Raw genomic sequence first — 15009 nt, forward strand, 5'->3', positions numbered from 1 at the left:
CCCACACCTTGCCTAACATCACCATTACGTCAGAGAGATCACGAAATACAGAATCCCCATCAATTAACCAATCTTTCACCATAACGTGACGTTCCGCACCCCCTGCAGACACGTATGGTCAGTTTGGTACACTTTTTCACAGATGCCCCTGTCCACACAGGCCAAGGGAGGCATGGGGAGTGACAGGATGTGGCACCACATTTCGCGCACAACCCTGACAGGCTGAGAGGCCTCTTTCACTAGCACCAGTGAAAGAGAACTGCCAGCCTGGTTTACCTGCCACTAGTTCCTTGCTAAATATAAGCCCAGTCTGATAACCGCATAATATTGGGCAAGAAACCAGCCCCAGTAGCATGTTAGTTAAACCAAGATTTGTGGATCGAGATAAAAGATCAGCCCAAGGATAAATTATATATTTACTAGCCTTAAGGGGGCTTTACACAGAGATATCGCTAGCAATATCGCTAAAGAGTCACCGATTTTGTGACGCAGCAGCGATATTGCTAGCGATATCGCTATATGTGATACTTACCTCCGACCGGCTCCCCCGCTGGCTATTGCTGATCGCGCGAGAAGCTCCTGGGCCGTTTCTCATCTGCGCCAGCAGGAAGCAGACAGGCGTGGATGTGGGCGGAGGACGTCATCATCGCCGCGTCTGACAGGTAAGTAATGACCGTCACTGCGTAGCTGCTGAGATCTGACTGTTTGGCAGCTCACTAGCGACCATTTAGCGATGCACCAGCGATCCTGAGCGGGTCATATCGTTGTCGGGATCGCTGATGCATTGCGAAGTGTAACGGGGCCCTTAAGAGCACACTAGACAAAACACTATATACATGATGGTTAGACATATACAATGGACAGATATGCAAATACAGATAGTGGTAAAACAAAAGATATAAGCAGAATATGTCAGTTACCAGGTTGATGTTCGACTGTGTGCTGGGCCGCAGGGGGCATGGGCTGCCAGCTGTCTCCTTGGTCCCTTCTCAGCACATTACTAAACGCGGCCCCCACTTTCGAAGTGACCAGCAAGCATACCAGAGAGCGGTCACTTGGCCTTACACTAGCCATTATGCTCTTTCACTCCCCTATGGGCTGAAACTAAATCTAGTCTTGCCTTTGGCAACTAAAAACTCCAAAACCTAAGAGGAGTCATAAATCTTTACTGAATGTTCCTGCTACACATTGAGACTAGAGATGGGCAAACGCCTGGATGTTCTGGTCCAGCGGGTTCGGTCGAAGAGTTTAAAAAAGTTCAGTTCAGGTACCAGAACAGTACTCAACTCTGACCCCATTCACTTGAGTGGGGGGCCCGAACATCCAGTGTTTGCCATGCTGCAATTTATTTTTGTTTTCCTCCCTACCCCTCTTTTTCTCTTCTCCATAGGGTTAACAATTAAGCACATCTGTGATTTGTCTACTCCACATCTACTTTCTATGCTATATACAGTATTTTCATAGCTCCTGCACGTTGTCATGATTAAGAGCTAGTGTAGCTCAAACCGTGTTGACCGTTGCACCAACATGTTATTAAACTTTACTTTGTCATATTATAATCTACAAATAAATGATATTCTAATGAATTTTGTGGTTTCTGGATTTTCCATTGTTTTTGCTGAAATTTACTGTTTGGGTTTGCCCATCTCTAGTTGGTACTAAACAGCTCTTGGCTATCTGGTTCCTATTATCTTTTCTATGCATCTCCATATCCCCTGGGTGCTATAACGGGTCAAGACCCAAGCAGGCATTCACCATGTTCTGGGGATCATCGAAATATACACAATGTACGGCTAGGACGTATAGTATCTCCATACTTCCTTATTATGGAATCATGTTTCTAGAATGTTATTTGGCAGCTGCAGCATGACTATATTGCAAGCAGTCTTTGTCCTGCTCTGAGCTGACTCAAGGTGTGAGATTTGTCACTCTCAGCCCTTTGGAGCTAGCTTCTCAATAAAGAGGGTCTTTTACAGCTGCACACTGAATGGATTTTATAATCTCATGCCACAAAGGATGCTATATCTCCATATTACCTTGAAAACACCATAATAGTGAAGTTTGGAGGAGTTAGAGTTTTTTTTGTTCTCTGCAGACCAGCTAGGTGGTAGAGATCGCCTATGACGGTGGGTGTTGCTCCTGTGGGAGTTCTGCTAATCTGGCGTCATTTACTCTGCTATTATGGAGCTTAGCAGCAATCCTAAACAGAGTGGTTTCCTTTTTGCCTGCCCCCCAGTTTGTCTCTTACTCTGTGTGTTACCATCTGGGATGTTTAGGGACAGGCACAGGCTGGTGTTAGGAGGTGCCGCATACCCCGCTCCCTACTTAACCGTGACCGAATGCGATGTTATAACCGACTGTCATGATTTGTAGTTTAGCCCTGTCCTGTATTTTGTATAATATGTCATTTAACTTTACCTGGTTGTATTTGCAGTAAATTAACCATGTCTCCTTCCCCCAATACTTTGCAATGTCTTGTGATGTACCTGGACCATAATCTAATTTAGGCTTGTGTCAACAGCTAGTAGAACTTTGGCTATTGTTTTCCTAAGCAGAAGATAACCTACAATACACATCCTGTAGACTCAGTGGAGCCCTTACATTTCTAGAATCTTCTGATGGACCAAACCATTGAACAGTAGGTGTGACCCCTACCCCCCTTCAGATGGGCTGATCCCAGGAGCCCTGACAATACATTCTTGTTTTAACCCCTTCACCCCCAAGGGTGGTTTGCACGTTCATGACTGGGCCAATTTTTACAATTCTGACCACTGTACCTTTATGAGGTCATAACTCTGGAACGCTTCCATGGATCCCGGTGATTCTGACATTGTTTTCTCGTGACATATTGTACTTCATGTTAGTGGTAAAATATCATTCAAATAACTTGCGTTTATTTGTGAGAAAAACGGAAATTTGGCGAAAATTTCGCAATTTTCCAACTTTCAATTTTTATGCCCTTAAATCACAGAGATACAGCACACAAAAAACTTGATAACTAACATTTCCCACATGTTTACTTTACATCAGCACAATTTGGGAACCAAAATTTTTTTTTGTTAGGAAGTTATAAGGGTTAAAAGTTGACCAGCGATTTCTCATTTTTACAACACCATTTTATTTTTAGGACCACATCACATTTGAGGTCACTTTGAGGGGTCTATATGATATAAAATACCCAAAAGTGACACCATTCTAAAAACTGCACCCCTTAAGGTGCTCAAAACCACATTCAAGAAGTTTATTAACCCTTTAGGTGCGTCACAGGAATTTTTTTGAATATTTAAAAAAAAAAATGAACATCTAACTTTTTTTCACAAAAAAAAATACTTCAGGTTCAATTTTTTTTATTTTACCAAGGGTAACAGGAGAAATTGGACTGCAAAAGTTATTGTGCAATTTGTCCTGAGTACGCTGATACCTGATATGTGGGGGGGAACGACTGTTTCGGCGCATGGCAGAGCTCAGAATGGAAGGAGCGCCGTTTGACTTTTTCAATGCAAAATTGGTTGGAATTCAGATCGGACGCCATGTCACGTTTGGAGAGTCCCTGATGTACCTAAACAAGGGTAACAGGACCCTAAAAGTTATTGTGCAATTTCTCCTGAGTACGCTGATACCCCATATGTGGGGGAAAACCACTATTTGGGCGCATGGCAGAGCTCGGAAGGGAAGCAGCGCCATTTGACGTTTTTGGCTGGAATTGAGATCGGACATCATGTCGCGATTGGAAAACCCCTGATGTACCAAAACAGTGGAAAACCCCACAAATGACACCATTTTGGAAACTAGACCCCCTAAGGAACTTGTCTAGAAGTGTGGTGAGAACTTTGAACCCCCCAGTGCTTCACAGAAGTTTATAACGCTCGGGCGTGAAAATAAAAAATTTGTATTTTTTCCACAAACATGATCTTTTAGTCACCATTTTTTTATTTTCCCAAGGGTACCAGGAGAAATTGGACCCCAAAAGTTGTTGTCCAATTTGTCCTGAGTATGCTGATACCCCATATGTGGGAGAAAACTACTGTATGGGCACACGTCGGGGCTCGGAAGGGAAGTAGTGACGTTTTGGAATGCAGACTTTGATGGAATGGTCTGCGGGTGTCATGTTGCCTTTGGAGAGCCCCTAATGTACCTAAACAGTGGAAACCCCCACAAATGACCCCATTTTGAAAACTAGACCCCCTAAGGAACTTATGTGGATGTGAGGTGAGCACTTTGAACCCCCAAAGGCTTCACAGAAGTTTATAATGCCAGGGCATGAAAATAAAAAAAAATCATATTTTTTCCACAAACATGATCAATTAGTCGCCAATTTTTTTTATTTTCCCAAGGGTAACAGGAGAAATTGAACCCCAAAAGTTGTTGTCCAATTTGTCCTGAGTACGCTGACACCCCATATGTGGGAGAAAACTACTGTATGGACACACTTCGGGGCTCGGAAGGGAAGCAGTGACATTTTGGAATGCAGACTTTGATGGAATGGTCTGCGGGTGTCATGTGCGTTTGGAGAGCCCCTGATGTACCTAAGCTATTGAAACTCCCCACAAGTGACCCCATTTTCGACACTAGGCCCCCCACGGAACTTATCTAGATGTGTGGTGAGCACTTTGAACCCCCAAGTGCTTCACAGAAGTTTATAACGCTCAGGCATGAAAATAAAAAAATAATTTTTTTTTCCTCAAAAATGATATTTTTGCCCCCAATTTTTTATTTTCCTAAGGGTAACAGGAGAAATTGGACCCCAAAAATTGTTTTGCAATTTGACCTGAGTAGGCTGATACCCTACATGTGGGGGTAAAACACTGTTTGGGCGCATAGCAGAGCTTGGAAGGGAAGGAGCACCATTTGACTTTTTCAACTTAGAATTGGCTGGAATTGAGATCAGACGCCATGTTGCATTTGGAGAGCCCCTGATGTGCCCAAACAGTGGAAACCCCCAATTCTAACTCCAACCCTAACCCCAACACACCCCTAACCCTAATCTCAACCCTAACCCTACTGGAAATAAATACATTTTTTTTTATTTTATTATTTTTCCCTAACTAAGGGGGTGATAACGGGGGGTTTGATTTACTATTTATGGCAGTTTTTATGTTTGGCGGCTGTCACACGCTAAAAGACGCTTTTTATTGTAAAAATAGTTTTTGCATCACCACATATTGAGAGCTCTAATTTTTCCGTATTTTGACCCACCGAGTCATGTGAGGTCTTATTTTTTGCGGGACGAGTTGACGTTTTTATTGGTACCATTTTCGGGCACGTGACATTTTTTTGATCGCTTTTTATTCCGATTTTTGGGACGCAGAATGAACAAAAACTAGCGTTTCATGAATTTCTTTTGGGGGGGGTGCGTTTACACCGTTCCGCGTGCGATAAAATTGATAAAGCGGTTTTATTCTTCGGGTCAGTATGCTTACAGAGATACCTTATTTAGGTCGTTTTTTATGTTTTGCCGGTTTTATGCAATGAAAACTATTTTATATAAAAAATAATTATTTTTGCATCGCTTTATTCTGCGAGCTATAACTATTTTTTTTGCGGATGATGCTGTGTGGCGGCTCGTTTTTTGCGGGACAAGATGACGTTTTCAGCGGTACCATGGATATTTATATGCGTCTTTTTGATCGCGCGTTATTACACTTTTTGTTTGGCGGTATAATAAATCATTTTTTGCTTCGTTTTTTATTTTTATTTTTTAAGGGGTTAACTAATGGGACAGTTTTATGGGGCGGGTCGTTACGGACGTGGCGATACCTAATGTGTACTTTTATTTTTTTATTTTTTTTTTTTATTTCTTAAAAAATGGATTTATTTGGGGGAATTTTTTTTTTTTCTAATTTAATTTGGCGATTTTTTTTAATTTATTTTAACACTTTTTTTAAAAATTTTTTTTACTTTATTAAATAGTCCCAGGTGGGACATCACTGTCCTGTGACAGATCGCTGATCTGTGTCATCACAGATCACTGTGACAGATCAGCAATCTGTCACAGGCACTGCAGAAGGCTTCCTCATGCCTGCGCTTTGCAGGCACTGAGGAAGCCAGCCTCCTGCAGGCCCCCGTCGCCATCTTGGATTCGGGGGCCTGCAGGAAAGGAGCCCCCGGCAGCAGCGCTGCACATTGCGCTGCCGTGGGGGGCTCAGGGAAGCAAGGAGGGAGCCCCCTCCCTGCCGATGCTTCCCTTTAACCCCCAGTACACCGCGATCATGTTTGATCGCGGTGTGCAAGGGGTTAACGTGTCGGGGGCGGTCCGTGACCGCCCCTGACACATTGTGCCGGGTGTCAGCTGTGATAATCAGCTGACACCCGGCCGCGATCAGCGGCGCTCACCACGTGGGCGCCGCTGATCGCAGTAGACGTACTATCCCGTCCATGGGCATAGGGGCCCGGGTCCCATGGACAGGATAGTACGTCTCATGTCAGGAAGGGGTTAAGATCAGTTGTGATTTTGAGTGCAGATGTGAAGGAGTCACGAACTGAGTTGAGGCCAGCTCGTGATGTCCGTGGGATTGTGTGGAATCCTGTGGACTATTGCAAGGATTATTGTTATCGCATCTGGCACAAGGACTATCGTGAGGTGCCCGGATTTGTTTCCATTGTGTGGACTTATTGTGGACTTCTCATGGATATTTGATGTTGTATGCTCCCTGCCTTAATAAATCTCGTTGGATCGTCCCTCGGCCTGTTGTCCCTTCTTGCTCTGTCGTATACCGCGTCACACCGACCTGGATCGCTTTGGCTCAAACTGATGGTGCAGCAGATTCAGCATATTATTATTTTACTCCCATATGTAGCGTCATTAATTCCACAGTGCTTTATAGACAATTAAAAATCTAAATTCCCTATCAGTATGTCTTTGGAATGTGGGGGGAAACCCACGCAAACACGGGGAGAACATGCAAACTCTTTGAAGATGCTGTCCTTGATGGGATTTGAACCCAGGACCCCAGCGCTGCAAGGCTGCAGTGCTAACCACTGAGCCACCATGCCGCCTTCATATGTCTGGGTTCTTGGTCTAGGTTCACGTTCTGGCTCAACCAGAACCCAAAATATGTTTCCCTGACAGGTTTTTTGGAGGGAGAGAAATTTATGGTCTTCAAAGAAGCCTGCAAATAATATTTCAGGCTCTGCCCTGGGGAGTGAGGAACGAGGAGTGGGGATTGTGGTCTCCCTTAAGGTTGATCCCTAGTCCTGGGTCTGCTCCCTTTCGACCGTCTCTCCATCTTTGTGGTCGGTGGATGACTTTTTTGCAGCTTTGGCCCTGGTGTACAGTGATCCTGATGGCTGATCCCTGGCAGAGTCAAAACTCCGTAAAATCAAGCAGGGGGCCTGGTTGACTGAGGAGTACTGCTTGGAGTTCTGGAGATGGGCCACTAACACTCAGTGTAATCAAGGCCGTGGAGTCGGAGTCATGGAAATTGAGGAGTCGGAGGTTTGGCTTACCGACTCCACAGCCCTGGCAGGGATGTGGAATCGGAGGCCCATTTTGGTGGAGTCAGCGTCATGGAAACTGAAGAGTCTGACCCTGCTCTTAGAAGTCATTTTTGTCAGTCTGTTAGCTAGGCTTCAGGATTCTCTGGTGCAATATGCTACTCAAGGATGTTGGAGACCACCATGGCCCTTGCTATCAGGGTGGTTAGACGCCTCAGGGAGAGACATACACCCAGTCTGCCCCCTGTTGCCATATGGTGGGGGGGGTGAAGGGTCTCCTCTCATACTAGGTTGCCTGCGGTTCACAGTGGGACAGGGGCATGCGTTTACTGTGGTCTTCCGAATAATTACATAAACGTCTGTCCATCTCATGCCAAAAATGGTACTCCATCGCAAATGCCACGTTCCCTGCAGGCTCGTTTGGAGGGAGACGACCATGGTGTGTGTTTTCATCTACATTTACCATTTCGGCTGAAATGGTGCTTTGTGGGAAAACAGACTATCCCAGTTCTTATGGATAGTGGAGCTGGAGTCACTTTGGTGGATTCTCGCTTTGCTCAGACCCATGGTCTAATCGGTAGGACGCTAGCGAAATCCATTCCAGTTCATGCTATTGATTCTGCTCCTTTCAGCCAGAAGCGTGTCACCCAAGTTGTACATAATGTGAACTTGCTCATAGTGACTCTTCATGAAGAGTTCCTGTCGTGCTACGTGTTGGAGGATGTGTCTACTCCCATCGTCTTAGGCCTTTCGTGGCTGAATAAACATAATCCGGTCATAGATTGGCGGTCCAGAGAAGTAGTCACTATTGCCTCGTTCATGAGAAATAGTGTAACAAATTGTGGACGTTTTTATACATTTCTCCTTGTGAAAATTTAAAATCTGATGCAAAAACAACATTATAGTGGTAAAAATGTAACCACTCAATGATGGTATAACATTGTGAAACGTGTCAATATGATCACTGCACCGCTAGATGATTTCAATAAGATGTGTAGTTTATAAAATTGGATCACTTATAGGGGTACTGCTATCCTGACACCTCAGCGGTTCTGCCAATAAGACATGGCATTCGCAAAACATTCCAGGCAAATCTGCACTCTGATATGGCGCTTCTTCCCTTCTGAGCTTTGCACGGTGCCTAAAAAGTAGTTTTTGACCACATACAGTGCACTGCCATATTCCAGAGACATTACGCAACAAATTTTGGGGGTCCATTTTCTCCTGTTACCTTTGTGTAAATGAAACATCGGGGGCTAAAACATTTTTTGGAAAAAATAAAATTCATTTTTAATTTCACGGTCCAATGTTCTAAAATTCTGAGAAGGACCTGTGATTTCAAGATGCTCACCACGCCTCTGGATAAATTCCTTGAGGGGTATAGTTTCCAAACTATTGTTATTTGTGGGGGGGGGGGGGGGGGGTCTGAAACGTTTAGGCACATTAGGGGCTCTCCAAAGGCCACACGGCATCCACTATCTATATTCCAGACAATTTTGCAATCTAAAGAGTCAAAGAGAACTCCTTCCCTTCCGTGCGCCCAAACAGTAGTATTCAACACATAGGGGGCATCGGCGGCACATTCAGGAGAAATTGCACAACAAATTTTGGTGCCCATTTTCTCCTGTTACACTTGCGAAAATAAAATTGGTGCTAAAACAACATTTTTGTGGGAAAAACATCTTTTATTTATACGGCTCAACGTTACAAAATTCTCTGAAGCACCTTAGGACACAACAACTAGATGAATTCCTTGAAGGGACTAGTTTCCAAAATAGTGGGGCATAAGTAACATTCCTGGGGGGGGAGCAACACGTTCATTTTTTCCTTCCACATTCATTAAATTTCTGTGAAGAACCTGAAGGGTTAATAAACATCTTGAATGTGGTTTTGTGCACTTTGAGGGGGGGCAGTTTTTAGAATGGGGTGGCTTTTAGGAATTTTCTATAAAGCAGGTCCCTAAAAAAAAAAAAAAAAAAAAATGGTTGTAAATTTTGCTGCAAAATGAGAAATTGCTGGTCAACTTTGAACCCTTCTAACTTCCTAACAAAAAAATTATGTTTCAAATTTAAGCAGATGTAAAGTAGACATATGGGAAATTTATTAACCATTATCTGTTTTATAACAGAGTTAAGACATACAAATTTTAATTTTAAATGTAGCAATATACAAACTTATCAATTTTTTTTCTTTTTATATATTTTCAGAAATAAAACATATCGACCAAAATTTACCACTAACAAAGTACAATGTGTCACGAAAAAAGCAATCTTAGGATCACTGGGGTATGTTAGGGTATGTGCACACGCTGCGGATTGCGCTGCGGTTCCACAGCGGTTTTGGCCGCTGCGGACCCGCAGCAGTTTTAGCTGCGGTGTACAGTACCATTCAAATGAATGGAAAAAAAAAACGCTGTGTAGACGTTGCGGAAAAATCCGCGCGGATTTGCTGCGGTTTTGAAACTGCAGAAAGAATTGACATGTCAATTGTTTCTGCGGAATCCGCAGCGGGTTCCTATCTCCACCATTGTGGAGATGGTGAATCCGCAGAACCAAACCGCAGATAATCCGCAGGTCTTTTGACCTGCGGTTTATCTGCAGTTTTTGCAAAATCCGTGCGGATTAATCCGCAGCGGATTCCGCAGCGTCTGCACACACCTTTAAAGCATTCCAGAGTTTTAACATCAAATTGACACTGGTCAGATTTGGAAAATGAGGCTTGATCCTTAAGGGGTTAATTCAACAGCCCCCTTTGTTTACCATAGAGATGAGACCACATTGTGCCCAAATGGTTACCATGGCACTGTAGGACCACAACTCTGATAGAAGTCCCAGAGATGACCCCCACCTTGCGAAGGTGGTCAGTGAAAAAGCGGAAGTGTGCGCGGCTTTCTCAAGTAACTTCAATGCAAGTTCTGAAAATAGCTGCAAAAGGTTTCCAGGTCTTACATAAAAAAGGTGCCCAAAGGAAGAAAAAAAAAAAAAAAAAAAAAAAACACCTTTTCTAAAGATACATTGTGTATTGCTATTTACTGGCCAAGAACCAGAACCAACATCCAGAACAACAAGAACAAAAAAAGCTAGGTACCAGTACAGCTGCAGATGACCAGAGAAGCCACAATTAATTTCTACTGGCCACCTGAAAAATCTACATCATAAATAGGTGTGGGCTTCTTGTCTTGGCAACACACATGCAACAAGATCCTGCATTTAATTGATAAAAGCCATCACCCTGTGAGCCCACGATGAGCTTTTCGCTCTGCGTATTTTTGCTTACAGTTCCAGCAAAGTGTATGGGAGTTAGAGAAATCTCATAGCCACTGCTTTGAAATCTGCAATGTCAATTTCTCTTGAGGGCAGGTTTTATGTGCCGAATTTCCCTGCAGACTTGCATTAGACGTGGAAAATCTACAGGTAAAAAAAAAACAAAAAAAAAAAAAAACGCTTGTAAACCACATAGGAAGTTAATCAAAGTCAAATACCAGAAAGTACCAAAAAACAAAGCAGCTTAACGGTCGTCCATTACTTCAGCATTGATGACGTATCCTTAGAATAGATCATCAAGGTCTGATCGGTGGTGGGGGTGCGACACCTGGCACCCCCGACGATCAGCTGATGTCAGTGTTGGCGGCCACCAGACGAAAGTACTCACTTGTGGAGCTGCTCCATCTTCTGATAGTGGCCGCGATTGGGGACTTCACATCCTCCTACTATTCAAGTCAGTAGGATGCGGATTCACAGTACCTTGCAGCGGGACATGAACTCTGCCCTTTTATTGCATATCCCATGGATGGGACGTAAATATATTTTTTTGTGGAACATTGGGCAGTAAACCATGTATCACAGGAACCCTTTCTTTCATACACTGTCAGCTTATCAGTTCATATGGTGAAGTCACCAAGCAAGTGCTAATGTGAGCAAACAAAAAGGACATCAGCAGCCATAATGCCAGGTTAACTCATTAACTAGGTGCTAATGGAGGTGTACATGAGAGAATGTGCTGAGCTGTCAGTTCTCTTCCCAGTATAAAGCAGAAGTGGTGTCAGCGATTCTCAGAATTACCAAGAGGCTTGTATAAATAGCCATCCAAAAATACAGCACTGATAATAAGCCTGAAGAAAATCCTGCTCTCTCGCAGCAGTCAGTATAATGTGTTTGGAGAACCAGGCAGTCACTGAAGATCGTGGCTGGGGCCATACTAGTATTGGGACTATACATTAATATTTTCATCCATCATTAAGGAAGACAAGGTCGGGTTAATGCCTACCACATAAATGTTAAATGTTGTGAAATGAAAACTGGACGCAGCTCAAGATATTTTTCACAATCACTGGTTTTCCATATTGGCTTCCTGGTCAAAGTGACAGGGTGCTTGTCTGGAAGACCACCCGTTTATTGTGTAAGCATATTGGAAGGCCCAGTTCTGTGTTTGGAGGTCTCCTGACTACCAGGCAATACTGAGGAACTCAACAGAGAGGTGTTTGGTCCAAAGCTATTTGTATAGCAGTAAACCAAATTTATGGGCACTTGAAAAGGTTTTTCATAGGCCTGTTTCACACATCAGTTTTTTCTGTCAGTCTAAATCCACCAAACTAGCGGAAAACGGATCCGCAGGCGGACCGACAGAAACGGGGGACAGCGGATCGGCGGATGTACGGATCCGCCGATGGTAAAAATTTAAAGGAACCGCGGCTGGGACTGAAGAAAAAAAAAAAAAATCCAATATTAATACCGGCCGATGTAGTGGTATCCGCAGGCATCTGCGGTCAGCGATCTCACGGGTGAGTAGCAATGGCATGAGGGAGGGGATCGGGCAACAAATGGAGGAGGCAGGGAGGGGGAGAGGGAGAGATCCGGACTGCAAAAAAACGTTGAATGGTCCGTTTGGCGATCTCTGCGGACGCCAAAATTTTGGCGGATCCGCAGAAATACGGATGCAACGGACAGTCATCAGTCAAAATCCGCCGATAATGAAAGTCAATGGAGAAAAAAAACAGTTCCGCAAGGAAAATTGGCTGATCAGTTTTTTCACAAAACGGCGGATCTTGACTGATTGTGAAAAACAGATGTGTGAAACAGGCCTTAACTCCAGTGATGCCAAGATCTGGGATCTACAGCACAGTCTGGCACATGCTCAGCCTCCGCACCATTCATTGTGTATGGGACTGCTGGAGAAAGACGAGCGCTGTGCTCATATTTCCAGCAGTCCCACTGACAATGACTGGAGCGGAGGCTGAGCATGCGCACCTCTGCTCCATCCAAGACACAATAGCTGAGCCCCTCATGATCGCTGAACGTCCCAGTGGTCAGACCCTGCAATCAGCAAGTTCTCTTATCCTTTCAAAAAATATTTTCTTTTGCTTGTGGGGGGAGGGGAGAATGCTGCTGTCAATCACTGCTATCTGTGCTGTACAATCCTGCCTAAAGGGGGTTTTACACTAAGCGATATCGCTAGCAATATCGCTAAAACGTCACTGGTTTTGTGACGTAGCAGCGATATTGCTAGCAATATCGCTATGTGTGATACTTACCAGCGACCGGCTCCCCCGCTGTCCATCGCTGATCGCGCGAGAATGTCCGGCTCCATTTCTCGTCGGGCGCTTCCTGCTGAGACTTCCTGCTGTGACGACGAGCGACGCTGGAGGCGGGTGGGAGGACGCAGGATCGCTGTGTGTGAAAGGTAAGTATCGTCCGCTGCGTCGCTGCTGCATCGCTGTGAGATCTGCCTGTGTGACAGCTCACTAGCGATCATTTAGCGATGCACCAGCGATCCTGACCGGGTCGGATCGCTGGTCGGATCGCTGGTGCATCGCTAAATGTAAAAGGGCCTTAAGAGTCCATTATGCTCAGTCACCAGCCCCTACGTGACGCAACTGCAGGGTGACGGTGGGCTGCCTTTGTAAGTGGGGGTCTGATTAAGGCCCGCAACGACTGCCATCTTGGCACTCCTGTGACATCCCGCCACAAGCCCAGCAAAACATTGGCTGCCCGAAGTCACCACTAGGTGGAGCTCTTTTGTTGACATACAATTGTAACTGATCACAACGTGAGCTCTGTACAGCTACAATCAAAGGTTATTTAACCTGTAGTAAGCTCGCTCTACTGGAAAAACTACAGACTTTCTGCAATAAACCAAACAAATAAGAGCAATTTCAACAGAATCTGTCCAGGTGATTTACCCTACAGTGTATCTGAACTCCTTCACTTTCTGTTAAAGGGGCAGTAAAAGGTTATTACATAACTTTTGTTACTGTCGGTCTAAAAAAATGTTAATGCCGCCACGTACCCGGACTAGTCCTGAGCGCCATCACATCCCCAGCAGTGATGGAGAATGAGACGTCTACTCCCTGGTCACGCTGGCATCCATCACTCTGCGGTGGGTGTGACACCACCATACTACAGCGACTAGTGCAATAGAGGACCAATACAAGCCATTACCATGGAGCCTTGTACATTATTGGCATCAATCCTACATAGGCTGCCCACTACTACTCACCCGCCTGTCGCACTGAAGCCGAAGCCGGCACTGGCTCTGTCACGTGAGGAATACAGCTCCCACACGACACCACGCCCCCTTACCGGCATTCGCACATTCCGGAAATGACCGCCGGGTGCCTGTTGGGTTATACCACTGACAACAGATGCGGGGGTGCGGTGACCGCCGGGTACCTGTTGGGTTATTCCACTGACAACAGATGCGGGGGTGCGGTGGCCGCCGGGTACCTGTTGGGTTATTCCACTGACAACAGATGCGGGGGTGCAGTGACCGCCGGGTGCCTGTTGGGTTATTCCACTGACAACAGATGCGGGGGTGCGGTGCGATCATGATGGCGGCGTCTTACGAACGGCTTTCTTTTCTATGCATAGTAGCAGCTCCTGACTGTTTTCCACCCTGCTCTGTGACTTGTGTTCATGTAACTTTTAACCCCTACTCTACCGGAGCTTTTTTTTTCGATTTTTCGTTTTCGTTTCTTGCACCTTCTTCCTAGAGCCATAACTTTTTTTATTTTTCCGTCTATATGGCCATGTGAGGGCTTATTTTTTGCGGGACGAGTTGTACTTTACGACACCGTTGATTTTACCATGTCGTGTACTCGAAAACGGGAAAAAAAATTCCAAGTGCGGTGAAATTGCAAAAAAAAAGTGCAATCCCACACTTGTTTTTTGCTTGACTTTTTGCTAGGTTCACTAGATGATAAATCTAACCTGCCATTTTGATTCTCCAGGTCATTACGAGTTCATAGACACCAAACATGTCTAGGTTCTCTTTTATCTAAGTGGTGAAAAAAAATTCCAGGGTTTGCTTAAAAAAAAAAAATTGTGCAATTTTCTGAGACCCGTAGCGTCTCCATTTTTCGTGATCTGGGGTCGGGTGGGGCTTATTTTTTGCGTGCCGGGCTGACGTTCTTAATGATACCACTTTTGTGCAGATACACTCTTTTGATCGCCTGTTATTGCATTTTAATGCAATATCGCGGCGACCCAAAAAACGTAATTCTGGCGTTTTGAATTTTTTTCTCGCTACACCGTTTAGCAATTCGGTTAATGCTTTTTTTCTATTGATCGGGCGATTCTG

The 15009-nt window shown here is 44.7% G+C and overlaps 1 protein-coding gene across 2 annotated transcripts in view; it reads right to left on the reverse strand.

The window, feature by feature from the left end:
• SNX10 (sorting nexin 10) overlaps positions 1 to 14109 on the reverse strand; it is a 64661-nt gene extending 50552 nt beyond the window's left edge. The window contains exons 1-2 of one of the 2 annotated variants that reach the window (XM_073581376.1): positions 13930 to 14109; positions 13720 to 13838 (exon numbers count right to left, since the gene is read on the reverse strand). The gene's annotated coding sequence lies outside the window, so the exon portion shown is untranslated. The remainder of the gene's footprint in view (positions 1 to 13719; positions 13839 to 13929) is intronic. The other variant, XM_073581375.1, reaches the window with a different exon arrangement.
• Positions 14110 to 15009: the final 900 nt, after the last annotated feature.

Source organism: Dendrobates tinctorius, unplaced genomic scaffold, assembly GCF_039654945.1.
Source record: "Dendrobates tinctorius isolate UK_male_01 unplaced genomic scaffold, ASM3965494v1 ptg000070l, whole genome shotgun sequence".
NCBI classification, from domain to species: Eukaryota; Metazoa; Chordata; class Amphibia; order Anura; family Dendrobatidae; genus Dendrobates; species Dendrobates tinctorius.